This window comes from Pelmatolapia mariae, linkage group LG6, assembly GCF_036321145.2.
Source record: "Pelmatolapia mariae isolate MD_Pm_ZW linkage group LG6, Pm_UMD_F_2, whole genome shotgun sequence".
Classification (NCBI taxonomy): domain Eukaryota; kingdom Metazoa; phylum Chordata; class Actinopteri; order Cichliformes; family Cichlidae; genus Pelmatolapia; species Pelmatolapia mariae.
In genome coordinates this window covers 14647149-14673001 of record NC_086232.1, presented here as the reverse complement: position 1 = coordinate 14673001, position 25853 = coordinate 14647149, and the positions used below count along the sequence as shown (strand labels likewise).

The window sequence follows — 25853 nt, the reverse complement described above, 5'->3', positions numbered from 1 at the left end:
ATACCCTGCCTGTAGAGGTAAACACAAAGATCATTAAGCATGTATGTTATTAAAGTATTTCCCCCCTTTTCAGCTGCTGAACAATAAACTGCACTGGAGCCACAACACTGATGCTCTTTACAGGAAGGGTCAGAGCAGACTCTACCTGCTGAGGCGGCTGAGGTCATTTGGAGTACAGGGAGCACTTTTAAAGACCTTCTATGACTCTGTGGTGGCATCCGTCATTTTTTACAGTGTTGTATGTTGGAGCAGCAGTTTATCAGCAGCTGAGAGGAAGAGGTTGGATAAACTCATCAGGAAGGCCAGCTCTGTTCTGGGATGCACCCTGGACCCAGCGCAGGTGGTGGGAGACAGAAGGACTCTGGCCAAAATAACATCTCTGATGGACAGAGTCTCCCACCCCATGCATGTAAATGTTGCTGAACTGCAGAGCTCCTTAACTGACAGACTGCTATATCCTAGATGCATGAAGGAGCGTTTCCGCAGGTCCTTCCTCCCTGCAGCTGTCAGACTGTACAATCAGAACTGCTCCCAACAAACATAGATGTTTACATCTGCGCTGTAACTGCAATAATTTAATCAACCGATTCGCATTACAACCTAGTTTGCCTCTTATCTGTAGTTCATTTTATTTAATTTATTAACTGTACAGTACTCTGTTTATAGTAACCATTGTCCTTAATGTAAATATGTAAGAAAAATTGTGTATGTTTCTGTTCTGTGTCCTGTGTACTGTTTGTTTGTATATGTGTCTTTCTGGCTGCTGTTACAACCAAATTTCCCCTTGTGGGTCTTGGCTCTTATTGGTTAAACAGGGTGCTGGAAATGTTCCTCAGAGGTTTTTAGTTCATATTGACATGACAGCATCACAAAGTTGCTGCAGATTTGTCAGCTGCACATCAATGATGTGAATCTCCTGTTCCACCACATCCCATCAGGCTCTAGTGGACTAAGATCTGGTGACTGTGGAGACTGTGAGACTTTCCTCAATATGTAAAGGGGCGTGGGTTCTTATGGGTAAATCTATGCCATGAATGATTAAGGTAGTTCTGGGATCCAGGCTATTACTAGCAAAGTGTACCTAATAAAGTTTGTATAAACAATGGAAATGAGTGTCAAGGGGAAAGCCACTGCCTTTAACCTACATTCTTTCTGAAGTGAGGAGGGAGCGACTCTTCATGCCAATTGTATTGACAGCAATGAGAAAGGGAGTCTTCTGCTCACTTGATTTAATTAAATAATAAACAGACTGGCGACCTGTGCCCCACGTCTCCCCCTATGGCACCTCGGATACGCTCCATCCCCTGCGACCCTGATGAGGATAAGCAGAAGAGAATGGATGAATGGATGCCAAATGACCTCAGTCAACTTTTTGGATGAGTTTTTTCCCCACTTCCCAGTTTCAGTCTTTTTCAGCAGTGTTCATTTTTTAAATCATGGTTTCATTAAAACAGTAAAAAAAAGAAAAGAAATCCCTTTTCCACAGCGCTTTGGCTATTTATACAATTTAAATGTATTCTAACTTCACAGCACTTTATTTATTCTGGTCTTGGTGTCTTCAGATTTGTAGAACCAACCCTGAGATTAAACAAAAAAAACAAACAAACAAAAAAAAAAACCCACAAGTACCAATTAATCAGGACTCATTTATTTCATTATGATGAGCATTATCATACACTATACCCATGCAAACATTACCAAATCAAATGTTTTATCCTCTGAAGTGTTACAAATCAAAGAACTGAAGAAAAACGTTGCATGTTATAAAGGACTTTGCAACAATGACATACAAAAATCTATTTGTAATCGTACTTATGGAGAGGACTTGACCATTTTTACACATAATTCAGAAAATAATCAGTGAGCCATCAGAGGGATGCTTGTTTCCACCTTTTTTTTAAAAAAAAAAGTGAGCCAAAGTTAAAGTAGCATACAGTATAATGATGCATGTTGTGTCCATTTATTATTTTAACAATAATTAAAAAGGAAAAAAGGGGGTATAAACAGCATTTCAGGTGTGTTTCATATAATAATTTAATATTTGTTGGAGTGTTATTAAAGTCATGTCTTTAATATACAGATATAACAGTGTTTTTTTTTCCAAATAAGGAAATTATTCTAAATTGTTTAATCTTTGTTTTTTTCAAATGTCCATGCTTTTACTTTTTGTTGGGGATACAAAATTAGGTAAAAGTGTTTTGTACTGACATTTTCCAGGCGGTAACTGGTGATCCAGAAAGGGAAGTTAGATCGGATCACATTAGTCTGGTACCTACGGTAGTCATAGTAGATCTTCACATATCTGTGAAATGGCAAAAGAAACGGGGAAAAAATTACTGTATAAATGTCTATGATTGGTCTTTCCTTTGAAGCTTATCTTGTTCACTACTCACCCTTCAGTCTTGCCCCAAAAATCTCCTTTCAGACCAAAGGCTTGGATCATGGTTATCGTCACTGTTCCCCTCTGAGTCTCTTTAGGACAACAGTTGGAAGCCAGGTTTTGACCACTGCTGCTACAGGAAGATTGTGTGTTGTTTGATCTACTGATGGCGTTGTCTTTTAAGTACTGCTCTATGGCAGCCTTCAGTCCTGCTTTTTGTGCTGTTGCACCAGGTCATGCAGTGGTCTTAGGGAGTAGCAAACTACATCAGGCTGATCCTTGAGGGTTTTTAGCCAATTCTGGTAGCCCAAGGAGTCATTTCTGGTGAGTGAAAACTCCCCAGTCCAGCCTCTGCCTCCCACCAGTTCTGAATAATGACTGTGGAGACCAGAGCTGTACAAGGCAGAGGTACTGTGGGTGTCTATAATTCATTATAAGGGCCTAGTTTGGTGTTCCCCAGGCCTACCTTGACACCCAATGAAGAGCAGTTGTGTACCTGTGTGAAAGGAGGTAACATTGGAAATTGCTTTTGTTGGTACATGGTGTATGTACATATGTTCACTGCTTTCACCAGACATATGTGCTACACATACCTGGGATGAAGTAAGATGATTCAGACTGGACAAGCAGGTACGTGTAGACGTGACTCGCCTGAACTGCCCTCCGAGATCAACCTGAAGAACATTAATATTTGAAAAAAAATTCATACACTTCTGAATATTAAAGAAAAATAAAAGTGATGTGTATATTAATGTTATTACCTGGCGAATATAATGTATGCCGTATGTGTCTATGAAGCGTCTGTACTGGGCTCTGGTTGCATAGCTGTAGGTAGCTGGCAGTCTGGCCAAATCTCTACTGAACTCAGAACTGAGAGGAGGGCTGTTGGACACACAGTAACTAAACACAAAAAAGTACATTATAAGTAAACATCAAACTTAAATTTTTAAAAATGTTGTGTTGCAGTAGTGTTCAAAGTCTACCTGTAATGTTTACAGGTGACTTTGTGTGTGCTGAAGGTGTAGCGGTCCTCTCTGCTTTGGGCTGTAGCAAAGGTGTATGCCTTAGATTTCGTTCCTCCAATCTCCAAGTTGCTGAACCATGTTAAATCCAGTCCAACCTAACAAAAATAAAAGCATGAGCTGCTTCCACGAAACATAAAGCATTCCAATCGCTGACAGCTGTACTTTTACATTGAGTGCTAAAAGTACATTTTAGCATGATAATCTAATCTGATACCTGCTAAATATTAACTTATTACTACTGCCTTTGCAATTATCATGCTAACTCACTTTACCTTTCTTTGCTTTGCATGATTTATTCTGGACATGTCTCACAAATCTAGCTGCACCACATGACTATTCTGGGCTTTACACCAGATTTTATAACAATATCACCACTAATTTGTTGGGTTATTGGAGCAGCTCATGGTCTCCTTTTCATCAGTTTGGATTAATTTAGTCTTGTTATGTTTTTACTTGAACTGTGATTGTCAGTAAATGAATTATAGGGTCACATTGAATTAACATGATCACTCACCTGTTGTTCAACCTATTTGCAGTGGGCTTTAAAGGTACCTTTAATTGAGAGCAGCTACAAAGCTTGCTACCATAGAGAGTATAAAAGATTGACATAACTATTGTGATGTCACATCCCGGTTTCTGAGGACTCATTTTGAATCAGAAACCCTAGAGTTGAGCATTTAGTTGCAAAATAGACAAATGTAATGAGGCACCGTGTGCCTGACTGTAAACCAGACATTCTGCGACTGATCTGTGATTGCAAGTTTTTGGCCAGTGAGTGTGTAGTTTCATTCCATGGATAATCCTCTATTTTAAGGTACGGTATGGCCAAGAGTTACAAACTAGACTTACTTTCTTTTTATTATTATTATTAAATGTGACAGAAAATGAGTGACTGAGCAGATAAACTCAACAGAAAAGTATTTACAGAGGTCAAGAGAAATAGAAACCCATTTTCCTATAGACTTCTACATTACCACTTCAACAACTGCTATCACCATCTACTGTTCCTTCAGATAGAATGTAGGTTCAATGTATTGGCTTCATTTTTTTAACAAGGAAATTATGTCCATGTTTTATATTTACATTACATTACAGTGCAGGATGTGTGCATGTTATTGCAGGTGATTCTTTCTTACTTTGAACTGTGTATTAAAGCAAGCATGGGGTTGATCTTCCTCAATAAAGGGAAGCACGTATATATGATGTTTGTAGGGCTCTACTGTAGTTGCCTGGTTATTTTGCTTCATTTTGTTCTTTTAAATATTGTCCTTATAATTTTCAGTCATGGGACCCTCTTTTAAACATGGAGCTAGGAATGATTACAGGACTACATCAACAGTTTGCAGTAATAATAATATGATTTGCATGTTTCACTCAACATTAATGTTTCCTACCTTCCAGTCGATGCTGTTCTGGTTGGTGTATGCTGCGACCAGTGAGCTGTAGAGAAATTATTTTGTTTAATTCCCCAAAATATTGCAGTAGGAAATAAATGCATTTTCAATTATTAAATATTCAACACAGGGGCGATTTTAGCCCAAAATGAATCAAAGCACCCCCAAAGATTTCTTACTTTTTTGACAATATTTGCTGTTTTTGTGACACACTACTAAAAATATAAAAAGCATACAGTACTAGTAACAAAAGTATAGATACCTCCCCCCCCCTCCCAAAATGGTTTGTTCCAGCTCGCCTCTCCCCTACTCTGAGACGCAGCGGAGCGGAGGTGTTAGTGCCTGGCTGAAACAGGACATATTAGCTACATTTAACCTGCAGTTACTCTTTATATAGTTAGGTAGGAGTCAGACCATGTTTCTTTGTAGCCGAAAAACATTACACCCAGGTAACCTGCAGTGTTGAAAACTTGTTTTCCGACGTTTGCTACTGTCAGGAGTTTTCCTGTAAATGCAACTCAGGTCAGAATAATTGACACTCAGACAGGTTTGCAAAATAACGTGCACACGGGTGAGGGCTCGACGGAGACTCACACCCTGCAGCAGTTGTCAGCCTTTATTTATACTCAAGCATATTCGAACTCAGAAACATACAGGAAGAGTGAAAATAGAACTGTACTGGCTGCAAGCTTCCTGTTTAAGCTTGCACAGCGGCAGGCTTCCTGTTGAGTTTGCACAGCGTTCATAACTTCTCTATTTAAGCTGAATACTAAAAGAGCAAACATAATCCAGTAAAATGTAAAATGAAATGTACTTTTAAGCATAAACATAATAAAATCTTTTGACATTCCCTCCTGTTGTTTGATCTTTTCTCCTATATATGTACATAGCAACTCACTAACATTGTATCAGTCTATGGCCACTTGTGAAACATTTTTAGCCAAGACATCATTAAATAGTGGGTTTTGTGAGTATGTTATATCCAAATGTCTATCTCATTATCATCTTCTTCATTCTGTGGTAGGGTGATGTAAGCATTAATTGAAGCAGTTACCATTTTTGACACCATGTTTTTCAAACAAGGTACCACGCATGAGCTGAAAAGACACAATAACAGAAGTAAAACACCAACAAAAACAAGTCCTTTAATCAGCAGGGACTTCCAAGAGCCACTTAAAAACCACGTGAGCCAGTCTTCTGTGCTTGTGACATAGTCTTGTTGTTGCACATCCCTGAGTTGTCTGAGTGTTCTCAGAGCATCAGTCATGTTGGATGAATGTACATTATCTGGAATGTATGTGCAGCATGTGTTGTTAAAGAGGACACATAGTCCTCCTTTCGTTGATTTTACATGAAGCGTTCAGGAAAAGTCCAAAACGGTAATTCAGAGTCTCTATTCTTAAAGCGTGTTTTCCTACCCCCACCCATGGGAAGAGTGCGTGAGCAACCTTTTGTCTTTCAGTCCAAAGTTTAAATTCCTCTGGGACATCGGAACCCCACATGGAATCATGCCGCTTGAGGTCTGGGGTGCTTCGTCTTTTCCTTATTGTTGACGTGGCGTCCACGGTTATCTTGAAAGTGTGGTCAGATATGAAAATGGGAGCACACTGACCTGTCCAATTCCTAGGAAGGATAAAATAGGCTCGTTGGCCACAGAGCCAAGCCATTCCCTGCACCCAGTAGGTGCCATTCGAGATGTTGCTGCTCTTCACTGGTCCTCCAGGAGCATGTGTCTGTACTGCTTTGCAGTTGGTGGTGTTTCCCATTGGCGTCGATCCGTTCTCTTGGCGGTAGCATAGGGTGTGGTTCAAATTTCCATTGTTTTCGAGAAAGACTGGGAATGATCCAGTCTTACTCCTGTGCTTCACTTTCAGGTCTACCCAGAACCATTTGTCACATGTGCCATTTCGTAGTCCTATCTGGAGAGGTTCATCATGGTTGAATGTGGTCTTGTGTCATGTCACGAAGGCGTGAGTTGTCATGTGTCCATCTTGTCTGCAGGTGGGGTTGTTCATCTTCTTTCTTTCGGGTGAGTATTAATAAACTCACCAGGAGTGCAACACTAGCCACTAGGAGGACGAGTGTCTTCATGATGACCAGACACACCTGTGACCTCTGATGAGTAGACTACTGGCAAGAAGAAAGAGGGCGGGGTATACCCGATCAGCCCTCCCTTCACCAACAGATCACCAGGAATTAGGGGTGTCGGCGTCTAAACATCTAGGTTGTCACTCACTTTTTTACAGTGGCTTTGATGAATCCAGGACGGTCTTTCTGCTATTTTGCAGGCAGTTGGTGTGGTGAGTAGCACTTGATAAGGACCTTCCCACCTTGGTGAGCTCCAATTTTTCCTTTGGAGTACTTTGATCAGGATCCAATCACCTGGTTTCAACCTGCAAGACACTGGAGGGATATCACTCGGCAGTTGGTTGTTTAGAACAATCTCTCTATTTTCAAGCAATTTAGTCATCCATTCAGCTAGTGTAGTTTCTCTTATTGACTTATCTATGGGCTCACTTGTGATTGGTAGTGGAAATGGTCTACCGTGAATGATTTCAAAAGGTGTGAGTTTCTGAGAACTTTGTGTCAGTCTCATCCACATTTTTACCAGGCCTATACACTCAGGCCATGGTCTCCCTGTTTCTTCCATGCATTTTCTCAGTCTCTGTTTTATTGTGCCGTTAGTTCTGTCCACGAGCCCGGCACTTTTGCTGAATTTTCAAAATTTTGAGCGTAGAAATGTTTCGAAATTATATCTACCATGCCTCCCGTCGACACATGAGTGGAACCGTGTGTCACTAATGCTGCTGTTTTGTGTAGGGATTTTGGTAGTATTGGTTTGCCATTACAAGTCATCAAATCATTTCCTAGCTGTGCTCCACATTTTAACCATTTCTTTTGTTCTGTAGTTGGTGCGGCTTTCTGTTCATTTTTAAGCACATCAAGTGGTATTTGCATTGAGGATGCAGACATTAATGTGTCTACAGTTTGTTGTGCGACTAACTTAGCTGCTTAATCTGCAAAGTTATTGCCTTTAGTTATTTCTGATTTGTCTTTCTGATGTGCAGCACATTTACACAGTGCTAACTGTTTTGGCAATGTAATTACTTCTAATAGTGTCTTTAGAAGATCTCAAAGTGTTGCACAGCTGAAAAAACATACTGTCTGTCAGTGTATATATTTATATATGTGTGAGGATGTCAACGGTTTCGCTTCTACAACTCTGGCAGCTTCCTTTTATGGGCATGTAGTTCCTGTTACACACACACACCACAGGCACACATGTTTCCTGTTTTTGCAGACTAATCGAACTCTTTGTCGAACTTTCCATATAGCGACAATAAGTGTCCAGCATTTGCCTATTTTATTTTTATTTTATTTTTTAAATTGAAGTCACTGCGTGGGGTACTTGGATGATCAAAATGTGGCCTAAAACAATGTCAGCTGACTTTTTTACTGCCTCTGCTGCAGCTGCACAGGCCTGCAAACAACAGAGTCTAATTTGCAGGAGTAAAATGCAAGCGGACGTTGTTTTTCACCAAATGCCTGTGTTAAAACTGCTTTTATGCAACCTGCACCTCCATCTACATGTAAGTAGAAAGGCTATTTCCAAGTTACTGAATGTTTCTTCTGCTGTCTTTTCTTTGTAGATGCAAGACGACATTTTGACTTAAGGCATTTAGGTCATTTCTATTTTTTTTTTTTAAAGAACTCACACATCTTACATATTTCAAACTCTTAAGTTAGGAAAAAACTTTGCATTGCTTATAGCCCATAGCTCACAGCTCTAAAGCTAGGCATTAGTAAATCATGTGCCTAATCATTATTTGTCATTGTGATCCACAAGTATGATCACAAATTTGTTTTTCAAACCAACAAAACAAACAAACAAAAACAAAAACAAATTGCCGATGGCATGAACGCTTTACACACATGAGTCAGGACACAAAAAGAAAAAAAGTTGCTGCCAGGAACAAAGCAGAAATGTGAGGGAAAAAACTGAGCTCACAGCTGCATGTGTGAGCTTTTAATATGCAGCAAATGAAATAAAAATAAAAAGTGTGTAACTTGCTCATTAGCTTAGTAGTGTCCACATATTTAATTCAGCTTCTCAATCTTGTAGCTTCAGCTGTTGTATACCGGGTTTGGCTTATTAGTTGTTAGTATAGGTTTGCTCTTTATCTCAACAAAGTCTCATCTAGGATGACAGGATTTCAATCAGGTCAAGCGCCTCTATGCACCTGATTAGTTTAGGTATTTTCTTTATTTTCTTCATCTCATATATCATTGTACTGAGTTTGAGCAAACCTTAAGCTTGATTTAGACTACTTTTAACAATTATCCACCTCACATCATAACTGACTGAGGTGCCTCTTCTTATTAATAGTATCTCATTGTTAATATTATTATTGTTTTGTTTTTCCTTTTTTATAACAGCAATAGTATATTACAATATTTCACTATGTATCCATCCAGGGCTGGGGGTGATCTGCGGTTTCACCCCCTCCCAAGCTGGAGACACACTTTCCTTGGCTGAATAATTTTCTTTTTATTTAATATATTTTCGTGTGAATTATCTGGTTTCATGCATTCTATTCATTCTAGGCACGGTCGTCATGCCAACTATGTTTCATTGTTAATACCAGTTTACAGGTTGTTATCCTTCCTATTATTAGTTTGAATACATTAGATAAGCTCTAATTTAATTTAACCTTTTGTTTATTCCACTTTCCATGCTTTAAAATATTACAACTCTTGTGTACGTTTTGTTTTCTTTTTAGGATTTTTTCAGTATTTATTTCTGCTTGGAGGGTTTCTTTTAATTTAGTCAATGCGGAGGGGCTACATTTTCCCTCCCATGTGGGACATTTAGGGGTTTTTTTGGATTTCTTTTTTTTTTGAATTTCTCCATCTTCATGCACTAATTTGTCCGGCGCCTGGACATTTTTTCTCTAGCCACTGCTCGTCAGCAGTGAGTTTTGAAGCTTCGTTACCCATTTTAATCCTTTGCAACTACACAACTGCGGCACCTTCTCTGGCACGAGAATCGAGAGAGGTAGTTGACACGGCCTTCTACTTTCAAGCTATTCTGGAAAGCGGTGTCTCCTTTAAGTGATGAAACACGACCTTTTCTCTCTTCGCCAGTACTTAGGTGACCAACAGTAAACAAATTAGTGGAATAGTTCAGCCTCCTTATTGTGCTGTAAAATCAACTTATTCCACCAACAAAAATAAACAACAAGAATACCTTTTCAACGCGTTCTACGTTTTTGAGCTACCAGTCCTTTTTTCAGACGAGCTTTATCTAAAAATGCTACCAGCCCTTTTTCAGACGAGCCTTTACTTTTAGGAATGCTACCAACCCCTCTGGGCGAGCCTATACGTTTTACGCGAGGTGTCTCAGAGTGTTAATATTCACCTGGTTGCTGATTCACTGCCGGTCTCTCAGGTCCACCTCATCGACCCCCACCGTCGTGGACCACTTATAAGAACGCTGGCCAGAACCCGAATTGTACGTCTCTGGTCTTTTATCCTGTACCTGGACAGGAGCTGTCGACAGACTTCAGCGCGGGCTTCTCACGACGTCAGGACTCGATGAGGTTTTCCTGTGGGATCTCACAAAAGGGTTGTCCCATCCGGCTCGAAGGACCAAGAAATGTCAGGAGTTTTCCTGTAAATGCAACTCAGGTCAGAATAATTGACACTCAGACAGGTTTGCAAAATAACGTGCACACGGGTGAGGGCTCGACGGAGACTCACACCCTGCAGCAGTTGTCAGCCTTTATTTATACTCAAGCATATTCGAACTCAGAAACATACAGGAAGAGTGAAAATAGAACTGTACTGGCTGCAAGCTTCCTGTTTAAGCTTGCACAGCGGCAGGCTTCCTGTTGAGTTTGCACAGCGTTCATAACTTCTCTATTTAAGCTGAATACTAAAAGAGCAAACATAATCCAATAAAATGTAAAATGAAATGTACTTTTAAGCATAAACATAATAAACATAATAAAATCTTTTGACAGCTACCCTACAATCCATCCTGCTCTGTAGTAAAATCAGCGACATTTGACCGTCCTGTTGCTCCCTTTGAAATGTATATAGCCTATTTAAAATCTAAAACTTAAAATTGTCCGTAGCCTACTGTTGTTACCACTGTCCTGTTTGAAATGGATACTAACTAGCTAACTGAATGCTGACTGAATGCCCATTAACCTTATAACTCCTGTTGTATGTGTGTGTGTGTTTGTGTACAGAGAGACAGCCAGGTTCATAATGGATATAAGGAAGTTTTTTTTCAAAAAAGGAGCAACATTCAGGTAAAAGTGTAAGATCAAATGATCCGTCAATAAAGGATAATGTTGGATCAGTGTTTCAATATTTATATCTTTTATTAGATGTTCATGTGGTTTGGTTATTTGCCTTTTGGTTGAAGGTACACTGAGAGAGGACTTTTCATTAGTGATCTTAATAGTATTTTTTTCATATTAATGTAATTTTTTCATCTAATTGAATACAATCTATTTGTGTATGATTGTCAGTCCAAAGTGGGAGAGAGGAGGAAAGAGGGGAATAGGGGGAGAAAGTACAAGGTCAGGAAGAACCAGGTAAGAAAACAGACAGGGAACAGTGACAGGCAAAACAGAAACTGTTAAACTGACAAAGAGAAAAAACCTGATTTTACTCATACAATCAGGAAGTTGCGTTCTCCCTATATTAAAGCTGCTATACAGAATCTGCAAAACAAACTGGGTTGAAACATTTTTGACCCTCTTTAACAACATTCCAACATAACATTGTCATTGATTGGGGAGTTTAAAATTCATGATATATTTTTATGTGGTTCAGCCACAACTCTACTAAAACCTCAGCCAGTAATAGGTAGGCCAACCCTTGGACCGTCCAGTTGTCTGTATGACTGCCGCAGTACGTGCACCACATTTGCACACTATCAGAAAGTGCCAAACAGAGCCCTGGTGGAGTGAGGAGCTGTAAAGAGAAGCAGAGTGCTCTGTTTATATTCTAAAAATGTTTTAAGCTAGCTTGTTTCAAAGTCCTGTACTGCAGCTTTAAATGTTTTCCAAAAGCACACATACACTTATCAGTGTTTCTCAAACTTTTTACAGTGTGTACCACCTGAGAAAATGTTAAGGTCTCCCAAGTACCAAGCATGAAACTCATAAATCTTACAACACAAAATTAGTATTATTAAATTAGTCAAATTAGTATCTGCAGTAAAGATTTTTTCATACATTGTATACATTCTACCACAGGCAAAGTTGCCTCCATTTTTATATTTTTTAAATAATATTTTGTAATAATTTATTTGTAATAACCTATTCTGTTTTGGGAGTATTTTTTCTATGTATCTGTATTATATTATACATACTCATTAAAAGTAAATCTCTGTCCAAAAAATGCACTCAGATTACTTTTTACTCACTATGAGCATCATTCATTATTCTCCTGCAGTAATTAAGGTTAGGATATGTATTTTTTTTTATTCCAATCCATTCTTCTTTTGCAGCATTTAAATAAAATTTATCAGATTTGATGGTTTTGTTACAGACTTTTCAAAATTTGGGGATTAAATTGTGTTAAAATGTACAGTGACAAAAACAGTGATGTCATGTTTTGTGACGAGGACCCAGGCACAGAGAGACTTGATGAATTTAAGAATCTTGTGATTTAATAAAGAAATTTGCAGACTTGCACAGAGATGGTAAAAGTATGATGACTGATAACGGAGATGAAGACAACAGACGACGAGGACAGGGAGGAACATGGGTTTAAATGCACCAAGGAGACAGTCATAGAGAACTTGTGACAACTGGAGACATTTAAGGATGCAGGGACTGACAGAGACAGGGAAGAAGTCTCATCGTGACGTGTAAAGTTTATTTTGCCTGGCTCGGCAGGTCCTTTGGGTGCTCAGCACCCCCAAAGCTCTGATCCTAGAATCGCCCCTGATTCAACACCATTCAGTTTGATAAATGAATTCATGTAGGAGGTGTGAGTGTTATGATGCCTGTAAGTGAAGCATATATGTACGGTGGCCCCTTGAGACAAAGCACGTACAAACTCCAAAACACATGCAAACTCCAAAACACTTGCAAACTCCAAAACACTTGCAAAATCCAAAACACATGCAAAATCCAAAACATGCAAAATACAAAACACGTACAAACTCCAAAACACATGCAAACTCCAAAACACTTGCAAAATCCAAAACACATGCAAACTCCAAAACACTTACAAAATCCAAAACACATGCAAACTCCAAAACACTTACAAAATCCAAAACACATGCAAACTCCAAAACACATGCAAAATACAAAACACGTACAAACTCCAAAACACATGCAAACTCCAAAACACTTGCAAAATCCAAAACACATGCAAACTCCAAAACACTTGCAAAATCCAAAACACATGCAAACTCCAAAACACTTACAAAATCCAAAACACATGCAAACTCCAAAACACATGCAAAATACAAAACACGTACAAACTCCAAAACACATGCAAACTCCAAAACACATGCAAAATACAAAACACGTACAAACTCCAAAACACATGCAAAATACAAAAATGTACAAAATCCAAAAGACATGCAAACTCCAAAACACATGCAAAATACAAAACACATGCAAACTCCAAAACACATGCAAAATACAAAACACGTACAAAATCCAAAACACATGCAAACTCCAAAACACATGCAAAATCCAAATCACAACGGAAGTGCTCCAGGACGCTAGGGGCAGTGTTGAGCTCGATTTGCAAAATAAACGGCAAGTTTGTCTGTATGGGACGGTCTAGTCTCCGTTGCGCTTCCTAGGTTGCCTAGCAACCATGACACTAACCGCTGGAAACGTGTCATACAACTTTGTTTGACAGAAATGAAGAAGGCTATCTTGAACATATTTTGTTCATTTGTTTGTTTGTTTCTACAAGAGCTTTGTGTGATTTGATAAGTATCTGAGGCTGAGACCACAGGACAGTAAAACATGATTTTTGGGCTTCATTTCTGTACTGAACAGTCATTTAAGATTAGTTAGTAAATAACATTTAGCTAATGTTGTTCATGAGACTAAAGTCATATCACTTTGGTAATGTAAATATAATATGGCCAATATTATAGTTATTATATTAATCATTATTAGCTATTACAGCAGTGAACATGAACTCTGTGTCAAATACTGAGCCTCAGTACAGATTCAAGTTGCAGTTATTTATATGTCTTATCACCTTAAATCTTCACTCAAAGACAAGTATCTTTGACAGTGCATATATAGGTGTATCATATATAAGAGACAAATGTTGTTCCTTCAGTATGTTGGCATTACTAAATTTGGCTCATTGCTTACATATATTTATAAAAAGAAAATGTACAAGCTGTGATAACTGTTTCTGATAAAATGAAGACTAGACTGATATATGAAATATTCCTTTATTGGGTGATAAAATCAGACCATGTCATAACTGCTTTAAGTCATACAGAATAGATATCAGAGCCTTAAACAGGCTGACTTCTGCTAAATGGGTCAAACTGGGCAGAAAGTAAACAAACACATAACATCCTTATAGAATATGATGTAACACTATAGATCAACTTACCTCAGAATATATAAAGCATATAAACAATTACAGCAATATCATGCAACAAACACAGCAGTACTACTAATCCAAAATACTCAAAGCTTCATAGAACTGAAACAAACATTTATTTTTAGCTCCATTCTGCTGCTGATACATACGTTAGGTTTCTGAATATTAAACTTGTTTCTGCCTTTCATAGTGTGTAACTTGAAGGCCCTGAGTACTTTCTCCCACACTGAAAACACTGGAATGATAAAATTATTTGAACATTACCTAATAAGTCTGATTCAGGACAGACAATTAGTTATGTTAAACTTTCCTAGCAGTCCTTCACAAACAGGGAACAGTCTGTCTATTCTCTCCATCTGTCAGCTGCTGCTGGCTCTTCCTCCTCCTCTTCCTCACACACTGCTGAGTTTGTCCTGGTGGATCATCAGGGGTGCAAAGCCTCACAGATGATGTGCAGCAGTGGGTTCCTCAGTCTGTCCTCACTCTGGACACTTGCAGTTGTCACACATGGAAATCAAATGTGTGATAAGCTGCAGGATTCAAACACAAGTGTAACTTATAAATGAATGTTCATACTTTTATTGCACAATCAGAGAGAAAGAAAAAGAGAGAGAGTGCAGGACAGACAGACAGGTGTATACACTGCTACAAAACAGCACAAGAGAAGGAGGATTTAGTGTTTGTGTTATTACGAGAGCTAAACAAGAAGAGTTCCCAGATGGTACAGTGGACACATGTGTGACTCCTGTGATTAAAGCATCTTTCTTTTAGCTTAACGAGTGAACCGTCAGCTCGTTCAAACACACGTTAAAGTCCGTTTGGCTCGTCACCACCGAACAGAGGCAGCAATATAACATAGCTAACATTAACAGTGCAGTGGATCCTACTTGTGCCGTGATATTCAGGACTGCAAACCGAGCAGCATCACTGACTTTCAGCTTGTTGTGTTTGTGGATATATGACTGACTTTAATTATCCATAAAATCATCACATTCTCTGTAAGATTAAGGTCAACTATTGAACAACGTATATTTTGAAGTAAAGGCTTTAAAACCAAGTTAGTACAAACATCGCTAATGTCACATAACTTTCCCGACATGTGGCCAACAGTAATGTTTTAATGTTCTTCATTATAAAAACATTTGCGCATAAATAAGTGACATAATATTCAGTACTTACTTTTGAAAGTTTACTCTTCGCCGGCTCCGCTTCCGCCGTTTTTTTCGGCAAAATTATCCACACCACCGCCGCGCTATGAAATCTGGGATATGTTGGGCCATGGAGGCTACACCGACCCATCCTTAAAATTCAGGGAAATTAAGGACGCATTGTGACGTAATCGGCCTTAAAATGCGGCCTTTAAGGCTGCAGACAGCCCAAATCCGGTCATTGGTACCTCCTGGCTTGTGTAGTAGGTAACAAAAGCTCAACACTGCCCCTAGGGTCCTGGAGCACTTCCGTTGTGTTTTGGAATTTGCAAGTGTTTTGGAGTTTGCAAGTGTTTTGGAGTTTGCAAGTGTTTTGGAGTTTGCAAGTTTTTTGGAGTTTGCCAGTGTTTTGGAATTTGCAAGTGTTTTGGAGTTTGCAAGTGTTTTGGATTTTGCAAGTGTTTTGGAATTTGCAAGTGTTTTGGAGTTTGCAAGTGTTTTGGAATTTGCAAGTGTTTTGGAGTTTGCAAGTGTTTTGGATTTTGCAAGTGTTTTGGAGTTTGCATGTGTTTTGGAGTTTGCAAGTGTTTTGTAGTTTGCAAGTGTTTTGGAGTTTGCATGTGTTTTGGAGTTTGTACGTGCTTTGTCTCTAGGGGCCACCGTATATATGAAACGTGTCAGGGCACATTGAGTTTTTAAGTCCTAGAATACCTGATGGAGGTGTGTTCACTGTCCTCGAGATGAAAACTGCAGTAGCTGAATGCACGCCAGTCCAAAGCAGAGACTGGTAGCTGAAAATATCACCAGTGTTAGCATGTTAATGGTACGTCAAAGTAATTTGTTGATGTTTATTTATTAGTTTAGTTACTTTCTGCAGTTTGTAGCCCACTACTGTATAGTTCTGTGTAAATAATCATTCTGTACATACGATAATTATTAATCCTACAACTGTTCATAACTTGCATAGTTCACATTTCTGTATAACTGTATATCTCATATTTCTGTATAGTTTTTTATTTCATATTCTGTATAGTTTTTCATATTTATATCCTGTTCATAGCCTGTACATAGCTTGTACTCACTACAGCCTGTACATACTTATAGTTATAGAATATTCATAACATACTTCATACCGTGTACATTATAACATACCATAATAGACCCATTTCTGTAATATACTTACATATCTATATTATTGCTAATATATATTGTAATATATCTATATCATGGCTAAAGCACTTCTGGATGGATGCAAACTGCATTTCGTTGCCCTGTACCTGTGACATGTGAAATGACAATAAAGTTGAATTCTATTCTATTCTATTCTATTCTATTCTATTCTTGATGAGGATTGAGGCAGAGTTTACAGGTGTCACTCTGTGTGTCTGCTAGGGTGCAGACACACAGCTTGGCAGGTCCTGTGCTTTTGCCAAAAAACCCACTTAAAAAACCATCTAAAAATCCCTGGATCTTGACATCAACTTGTCTTTTTGTTTTTATACATTTTTATCTTCTCTGGAGTTCGACATGTCCAAGAAAGCTGGATAATTATACCATTTTCCCAGCCAAATGGAGTCAACATCTTTTGTTCACAAGATTCTTGGATTTTCCACCTCAACTAACTGTGCTCCAACCATCGTCCCAGTTAGTAAGGCTACATCTGCAGCTAATAGTGTTTTTTTTTTTTTTTTTTTTTTTTAACCTGTCCCGTTTGGTTCTTTTGCCATCAGAATTATTGTCTAAAGGCGAAGAAAGATGCCCAACGGATTTACTTTACCAAATGGACCATCCCAGCCTTGCCGTAATGGTCCATTTGATTCAAGTTTTTATTGTTTATTTTATTTTCACTTGCTGAATACGGGACAGACTTGACTGGAGGAGAGAATGTGGAGAAAGAAAGAGGGAAAGAAAAAAACCTGAGAAGAGGGACGGGGAAAAAGGGCAAAAAACAAAAACCAACAGAATAAGCAGACAAAAAAATACATATATCGATCACCTGGATCACCTGTTGAGAAAGAAAAAAGAAAGCAAGCAGAAGAAAACGAGAGTAATAAACAAGATCACAATGATATATGAGAATATGACAGTAAATACTAAATATTAAACATTATTGTGCAGCACGTGAGATCGACAGCGCACAGTGTGCTTTGAGGTAGGAGCCAAAAAGGGTGTAATTTGTGTGTGTGATCACCCGTGTGTACACCTGTGAGCATGAACGCGCTTGTTTTTAAAAGGTTCCTTCATGTAATGATCTGCTAGAGGGTGTGGGGGGCCACTGCCCCGACCTCCAGGGCATGAAGCAGGTATGGAGGAGATCAAGACTCCAGACATCCAGAGGCCCCCAGAACACAAGAGACCAAGGAAGACCAACAGAGGGGCAGCCGCGCCACTATCCCAGAAAGAGCTGAGGAGAGTCCCAGATGAGGGGTCACTCAGCAGCCGCGGAGCAGAAGCCAGGGGGGGTTGCAGTGACGTGCCCGTGAGCTCCGCCGGCAGCCAGCTGTGCCTGAGTGGCCGAGCCCCGGGCCGTGAGGCCGAGGGCACCCCATCCCCAAAGTGGCCCGAGCGAGCCCCAGGCTCCAGGCCCCAATAAGCAGCCACCAAGGAGTGAGCCGGTGGGTACCTGGGCGCCCACCCCCGGAGACAGAGAACCACCAACGCACCGATGTCTGAGGGCGTCCGCCACCGGCAGGGGAAGTGGTGGGGGGAGATGGGCCTCCAAACCTTGGAGGGCCTGAGATGTCCTCAGAGAGGTGGCGTCTGATACCCAACCTGACATATAGACACAGACAAACAGGCACACACAGATACAAACATCTATTCCCACCCTCATGCTCTCATATACAATTGCTCAACACTCACCCAACGTGGAGACAGACATAGAGAGACGCTGTACACACAATCACACTCCCCAAGCGTACTCTAAGCCCCGAGTCTAGGTACCCTTGCCCCTGGAGGGGGAAACTGCACCCAGACTCAGGTGGTGTAACCCTTTTCCCTGCGGTGGGGAGAAGCAGACCGCCCCGACTCCGCAGCAGCAGGGAGGCCCCATACACCAGACCCCAGTCGGACGGCCAACTCCTCCTCCTAGCCCCCCTGCTCCAGCAGGCCGCAGAGAACGGGGGTGTAGGAAGACTCCAAACCTCCCTCCACCCGCTCATATGTACTGTTGATGTATGTGTGTTCTAAGGTGCATTTAAAACCCAGGAGGGCATGGAGCCACCTGCCAGAGCAGCAGGTAAGCATATAGCCCCTCCTGCTAGCCCTCAATGTCTACATGTATTTAAAATTGAGAGGTGGGCAACGACGCCAGGGGTGAGGTGTACACCCTGATGGTAGTTTGGAATCCGTGTAGCGTGCCCACCTCCAAGATCCTATATGTATGTGTAATGAGAGTGTGAGTAATGTGAATGTCTAAGTTGTGGGATAAAATTGAGGCAGAGGCAGCCAGAAGGGGACAGAGGGGGGGGATGTCTCCTCTGCACCCTGGTGACACACCCCTACCCCAAGGCCCTGCGTGTGTGGGTGATTGTGGTGGAGCGGGAAGAGGGAGGCCGCTGGAGATGGGGAGGGAAGGAAGGGAGGGGCAAGTGACCCCTCCCTGGGGCCAGCTCCCCCGCTGACCCCAGTAGGCACCCCCATGCTGTGCAACCCGCCAGGGAAAGGGGGCCCAGGCCCATCCGGACCGGGGCCCAGTGCAGCAGCGCCCCCCGGCCCCACAGAGCCCGGGACAATTCACCTGACCCCACCACAGAGAAAACTGCACCCACCCCCATCATCCACTCATCTTCCAGACTACACAAGACAATAGACGCCCAGGCTGAGATCTTCCTCCACCACTCCTGTATCTCCCCCTCCTGCAGAGAGAGTTCCTGAAGAGAGGAAAGCTCCTGCAAGATGTGACAACCTCCCCCACCAGTTGAAGAGCCCCCCAGGTGGCTCGATGCACCGGCGGCACCCCGCGCCAGGGCCGGGCCCCCATACACCCACCCGCCCACAACCTCGGCAACACACCAACCAGGACCCAAGCCCCTGAGGCCCGGCCAGGGCCCCAGCCCAGAGACGGAGCGCCCCCAGAACCTCACGCCCATCCCGGACCCACCCAGGGGCAGCCAGGCTACCAGGTCAGTAACCCACGTCCGTCAGCACAGACCCTCCCCTAGCCCCGCTGCACGCAGCCACGAGGAAACCGTCACCTAAGAGCCAACAGAGCCCCTAATTGGCCATGACCGCTACCCCGGGTTGAGCCCCCCAAGGAAGATGCTCCTGGGGAACCCCCCGACGCCCTAAGCCTGTCCCTACCCCCACACCAATCACAACAGTGAAGGTGGGACCAAACTATGGCCCCCCACCCCCACTAGGTGATGGAGCTGATCAAAGGAGCCCAGAGCAATTGATCTGATGTGGTGGCAGAGGCTGTATCAAGACTAATGTAATCTAATAGATAATTTCTATATTGGTTAGAATTAAGATTATTTTTATTTTTCCAGTTCATGAGGACTGTTTTCTTGGCTATGCATAGGGCAGTGAAAACCATATGGGCTATATTCTTTTCCGTAGTGACATTATCTAAGCTGCCCAACAAACATACTAAAGGAGAAGTTGGAATGTTACATTTCAGACACTTTGATAAGTCTTCACATATCTCACGCCAAAACTTCTGAACTGGTGGACAGAACCAAAGAGCGTGGATATAATTGTCCGGTGAATTGGTTTGGCAGTGTGAGCAGTTGTTGGTAGACGTAAAGCCCATCTTGAACATCCGATGACCTGTATAGTGCACTCTATGTAGTATTTTGTATTGAATTAATTGAAGACTGGGATTTCTAATTAAATGAAAGGTTTTTAAGCAAATCTGAGACCAGAAGTTTTGGTCTAAGTTAACTGATAAATCCGCTTCCCATTTTGCAATAGGAAGTGATATTGATTCATCTGTTTTAGAAAGCATTCTGTATATTTTGGATAGTAATTTGGGGGTTTTAAGAGTAAGAAATTGAACCACACTTGGTGGTGTTTGTAGTTCAACTTGACCCGGTTTAAATCTCTTTTTTACTATGGATTTAATTTGTTGATATTCTAAAAATCTTTTCTTGTTGATCCCATATTGTGTAACTAGTCTGTCAAATGAAATAAATTCTGTTCCTTCTAGTATATGTTCTAAATATTTGATTCCTTTACTACTCCAATCTGAAAAGTTTATCATATTATTGTTTTGTAATATGTCAGGGTTGTTCCAGATAGGTGTACGTTTGCATGGGATTAATGGAGACTCTGTCAACTTCAGAAACTCCCACCACGCTGTCAGAGAGGAGCTGATGTTGACGCTTTTGAAGCATTCATGTCGTTGGATGTTTGAGCTGATAAACGGTAGATCTGAAATCTCTAGATTATTGCAAAGTGCTTGTTCTACATCTAGCCAAGGTTCATCTAAGAGGGTATGTTTTTGCCATCCTGAGATAAACTGAAGCCTGTTGGCCAAGAAGTAGTGCTGAAAGTTAGGTAGTTCTAATCCTCCTTTATCCTTGGTCTTTTGTAGTGTTTTTAAGCTTATACGTGGGGGCTTATTTTTCCAAAGGAATTTGGACATATATGAATCTAGAGATCTGAACCAATCTTGCGGCGGTTTAGTTGGGATCATTGAGAATAAATAATTTATTTTTGGTAATACCATCATTTTTATAGCGGCAACCCTTCCCATGAGTGATATGGGTAGACATTTCCACCTAGCCAGATCACCTTCTACTTTCTTTAAAAGTGGGATATGGTTTAATTTAGTTAGATCTGCAAGCTTGGGAGAAACATTAATACCTAAATATTTTATATTTCCCGATTGCAGTGGAGTAGAAGAGGAATTATGGAAGGAGCAATTAATCGGAAGGACTGTAGATTTTGACCAGTTAATTGAGTAATCTGATATTCTTGCAAAAGAGTTTATCAGTTCAATCACCCCAGAGATATTGGTTTGTGAATTTTGGAGAAAGAGTAACACATCATCCGCATAAAGGCTGATTTTATGTTCCACGTTCTTGCATTTTATGCCCTTAATTACTGAATTCTGTCTAATTGCTGCTGCTAGTGGTTCGATAAAAATTGCAAACAGTGAAGGGGAGAGTGGGCATCCCTGCCTGGTGCCCCTCAGGAGACAGAAGCTGGAGGATGTCTGGTCATTTGTTCTGACACAAGCTGTTGGGGAATTATATAATATTTTTAACCAGTTGATGAAAGAAGATCCAAAACCAAATTTGTGTAAAGTTGCAAATAGAAATTTCCAGTTAACTCTGTCAAACGCTTTTTCTGCATCTAGAGAAAATATTGTAGTTTCAAGGTTTTTACTGTATGAGTAGTCTATCAAATTAAGTAATCTACGTGTATTTGTTGATGAGTGCCTACCTTTTATGAAACCAGTTTGGTCAGGATGAATTAAGAGGGGGGTTATTTTCTCTAGTCTCTTTGAGAGAGCTTTGCAAATTATTTTAAGGTCTACATTTATAAGGGATATTGGACGATAGCTTGAGGGATATACAGGGTCTTTGCCTGGTTTTAGCAGGAGATTAATGTTTGCAGAATTCATATTTGGTGGAAGTCTGCCATTTTCTTTGATTTCCAACAACGTTCTGTAAAAAACTGGTGCTAGAATCGTCCAGAATTCTTTGTAGAATTCTGCAGGAAAGCCGTCTGGACCTGGAGCCTTATTATTGGGCATATTTATCAGGGCTTCCTGGAGTTCACCTGGCGTCAGTGGCGAATCCAGTGCCATTGCTTGAGTGTCTAATAATTTTGGGAGAGTTATGTTGTCTAAAAACTGATCAATTTCCTTTTTAGATGGGTTTATTTGTGGTGAATACAACGTTTTATAGAAATCCCTGAAAATGTTGTTTATTTGTTTCGGTTCATATATTGTGTTCCCAGATGAATCTTGAACAGCACATATAGTTGTTTTTTCTTTATTTATTTTTAGCTGGTTTGCTAGAAATTGACCGGATTTATTACTATGTTCATAATTTTGTAAGCGTAGTCTTTGTACTAAGAATTTTGTTTTTTTATCAATTATCTCATTTAATTCTAGTTTTGTTTTGCGTATTTTGTTCAATGTTTCCTGATCTTGGTGGGACGCGTAGGCTTCTTCTAGTGATTTGATGGTTTTTTCTAATTCCTGAATATTTTTGTTTTCTTTTTTCTTTTTATGTGATGAGAAAGAAATTATTTTACCTCTCATCACGGCTTTCCCTGCTTCCCATAAAACAGAAGCTGATGTTCCGGGAGTGTCATTAAAGTCTAAATATGAAGTCCACTCTTTTTTAAAATATTTAATAAAGTCTTCATCTTTAAGCAGTGATGTATTAAATCTCCAGTTTTTACTTGGCGTAGTATTATTCTTGTGCATTAGTGTTAAAGATACAGGAGCATGATCGCTGACAGCTATAGGGTGAATCTCAGTGTCTGAAATGTCACTCAGCAGTGAGCTGCTGACCAAAAAATAATCCAGACGAGAGTAGGAGTGATGAACATGTGAGAAAAAAGTATATTCCTTACTGGTGGGGTGAAGGGAGCGCCATGCATCGCAAAGACCAAAGTCGCTCATATACTGTTTGATTATATTTGTGGACTGCCAATTACGCTGAGTTCCTGCTGTATTGAGCCTATCCATTTCTTCATTTAGTCCAAGGTTGAGGTCGCCTCCAAGAACAAGTGTGCCATCTAAGTGTTCAGAGAGTGCACTGAAAAAACTGTGAAAGAATGAGGGATCATCAACATTTGGACCATATACACTTACAATACATAGCTTTTTATCAAGTATAGATAGTTTAATGATTAAGAATCTGCCCTCTGAATCTATAACTGTATCGAGTACTGTGAAATTAATATTTTTATGTATTAAAATTGCTACTCCCCTTTGTCTAGAATTATAACAAGCTGAGAACACATTAGGAAACTCAGGTGTTTTAAGTTCATTCGAACCTCTAAGAGGTCTGTGGGTCTCTTGTAAAAGGACAACATCTGCCTGTAGTTTTTTGAGTTGGTTAAATATTTTTAACCTCTTTTCTCTGGAGCCAGCTCCATTTACATTCCATGTAACGAATCTCAGTGCACCCATAGATGTCTGTGTATAACTAGGGGTGTATGCTGTGTGTGTCGCTTAGACAGGTGGAGAGAATACATCACTTGTTCATAAATAAAGAGAGGGAGAGAGAGAAAAAGTGTGTGGCGAGATGCTCCCTGAGTCTGACTATGTGTTTGCATATTTACTAAGATGAGTACGCTTGGCTTAAATGTGTGTATCCTATACAACTGTGTGCGCTGTCTGAGTGATGTAAATGTGCTGCCGTTGAGCGCATGACTGTGCGTGATCGTGCTGTGCGTATGTGTCGAAATAAAGGATGTTGTTTGTGGATGAGTGTGGAAGCAGGTGATCGAAGCAGTGAAAGAAAGAAAAAAGAAAGAAACCAAGGACAAGGGTGAGCAGCATAAAAACAAGAGGGGAAAAGGAGAGAAGAAAAAACAAGAAGAGAGAAAAAAAAAAAAAAAAGAAAAACCGGAAACATTCTAATCAAACCATTGACGGAGAGTGATGGTGTTAATACTGCTATGATATCACACCTAAGATGCGATTTGATACTGGTAAGTTAAACAGATGTTAATGCAAGTTAGTGTGAGTGGATGGGGAAAGGGTGTAGCGGATTCTTATCTGGTGTGAAGTTAATACAGCCACGGAGTGATGTCGGGGTCGCGGTGGAGCTGTCCGTCCACGTACAGCCGGTCCACAGCGATGACAGCGCGGGAGCCCTTCTGGATGAAGCCACGTCGGATTGGGAAGAGGACCCTGCGTCGTTCCAGGATCTCTTTGGGGAACTGGTCGTTCACGCTGAAGTCCGTTCCTTTTAATTCCCTGCCGCGGCTTTTCACATGTTCCTTTTGTTTGAAGTGGCCGAATTTGGCCACGATAGGACGTGGTCTCCCGGCCGTAGCCCGAATGGGGCCGAGGCGATGCACCCTATCGAAGACGATGTTCTTCACCGTGTCCTCCGGCAGCTTCAGGTGGTTTTTGATGAAGCTTTTTACCGTGGCCTCCGCGTCCTCTCCAGCGGCTTCTGCTGCTGGCTGAACTAATAGTGTTTACGCCCCTGTTGTCCGGGCCTTCTGCTGTTTGGGTTACCACCTCAGCTGCTTGGGCCTCCGCCTCAGTTGCCTGGGCTTCCACCTCAGCTGCTCGGGCCTCTACCTCGGCTGCCTGGGTCTCCACCTCAGCTGCCTGGGTTTCCGCCTCAGCTGCCTGGGCCTCCATCTGGGCTGCCTGGGCCTCCATTTCAGCTGTCTGGGCCTCCACCTCAGCTGCCTGGGTTTCCACCTCAGCTGCCTAGGCTTCCACCTCAGCTGCCTGGACTTCCACCTCAGCTGCTCGGGCCTCCACCTCGGCTGCCTGGGTCTCCACCTCAGCTGCCTGGGTTTCAATCTTGGCTGCCTGGGCCTACACCTCGGCTGCCTGGGCCTACACCTCAGCTGCCTGGGCTTCCACCTCAGCTGCTCGGGCCTCCACCTCGGCTGCCTGGGTCTCCACCTCGGCTGCCTGGGCCTCCACCTCGGCTGTCTGGGCCTCCACCCCGGGCTCCTTGGCCCCCAACGTGGCTGCCTGGGCCCCCATCTCGGCTGCCTGGGCCTCCACCTGCTGTACCCAAACTACAGTCTCCGGTAAAGGGTTTCTCATCATTAAATGCTCACAGCATTGTCAACAAAAGGACAAGAAATCCTGCTATTAAAAGTTACAGAGGAACAAAGATCTGCAAGACATTTAATCAGGCTAAAGTAATCTGGGACACTAAAAATAAACCAAAGGGGCTTCTATGTGGACACATTAACATTCGCAGTATGTTAGCATAGCATGAGCAACTGGAACCTATTCTAAGCAACTCCGATATTTCTATTTTGGGTATCCCTGAATCTTGGCTCACAAGTTCTTCTCCTGAGTCTGCGGTTGTCTTTCCAGAGTACACAGTATTCAGAAGGGATAGAATTGGAACAAGAGGAGGAGGAATACTTGTGTATGTAAAAAAACACCTGGATTGCTCTTTACTTAGTTCACCAATAGATGTTGAAATAGAACATATTTCTGTTAAAATCACTCTTTCCCCAGAAATGTCATTTACGTTGATCTGTTTATATCGCCCTCCTTCCGCAAAGAATATTTTTTATGAACAACTACAGATATTACTTAAATATCATACTATAAATAATAAGTCTAATGAAATAATTGTAACGGGAGATTTTAATGTCAACTGGGATTGTCAAAAGGACAGAAAAA

The 25853-nt window shown here is 41.2% G+C and overlaps 1 pseudogene; it reads right to left on the bottom strand.

Annotated features, from left to right (window-relative positions):
* Positions 1 to 1688: 1688 nt before the first annotated feature.
* Positions 1689 to 24860, bottom strand: LOC134629693 (perforin-1-like; annotated as a pseudogene).
* Positions 24861 to 25853: the final 993 nt, after the last annotated feature.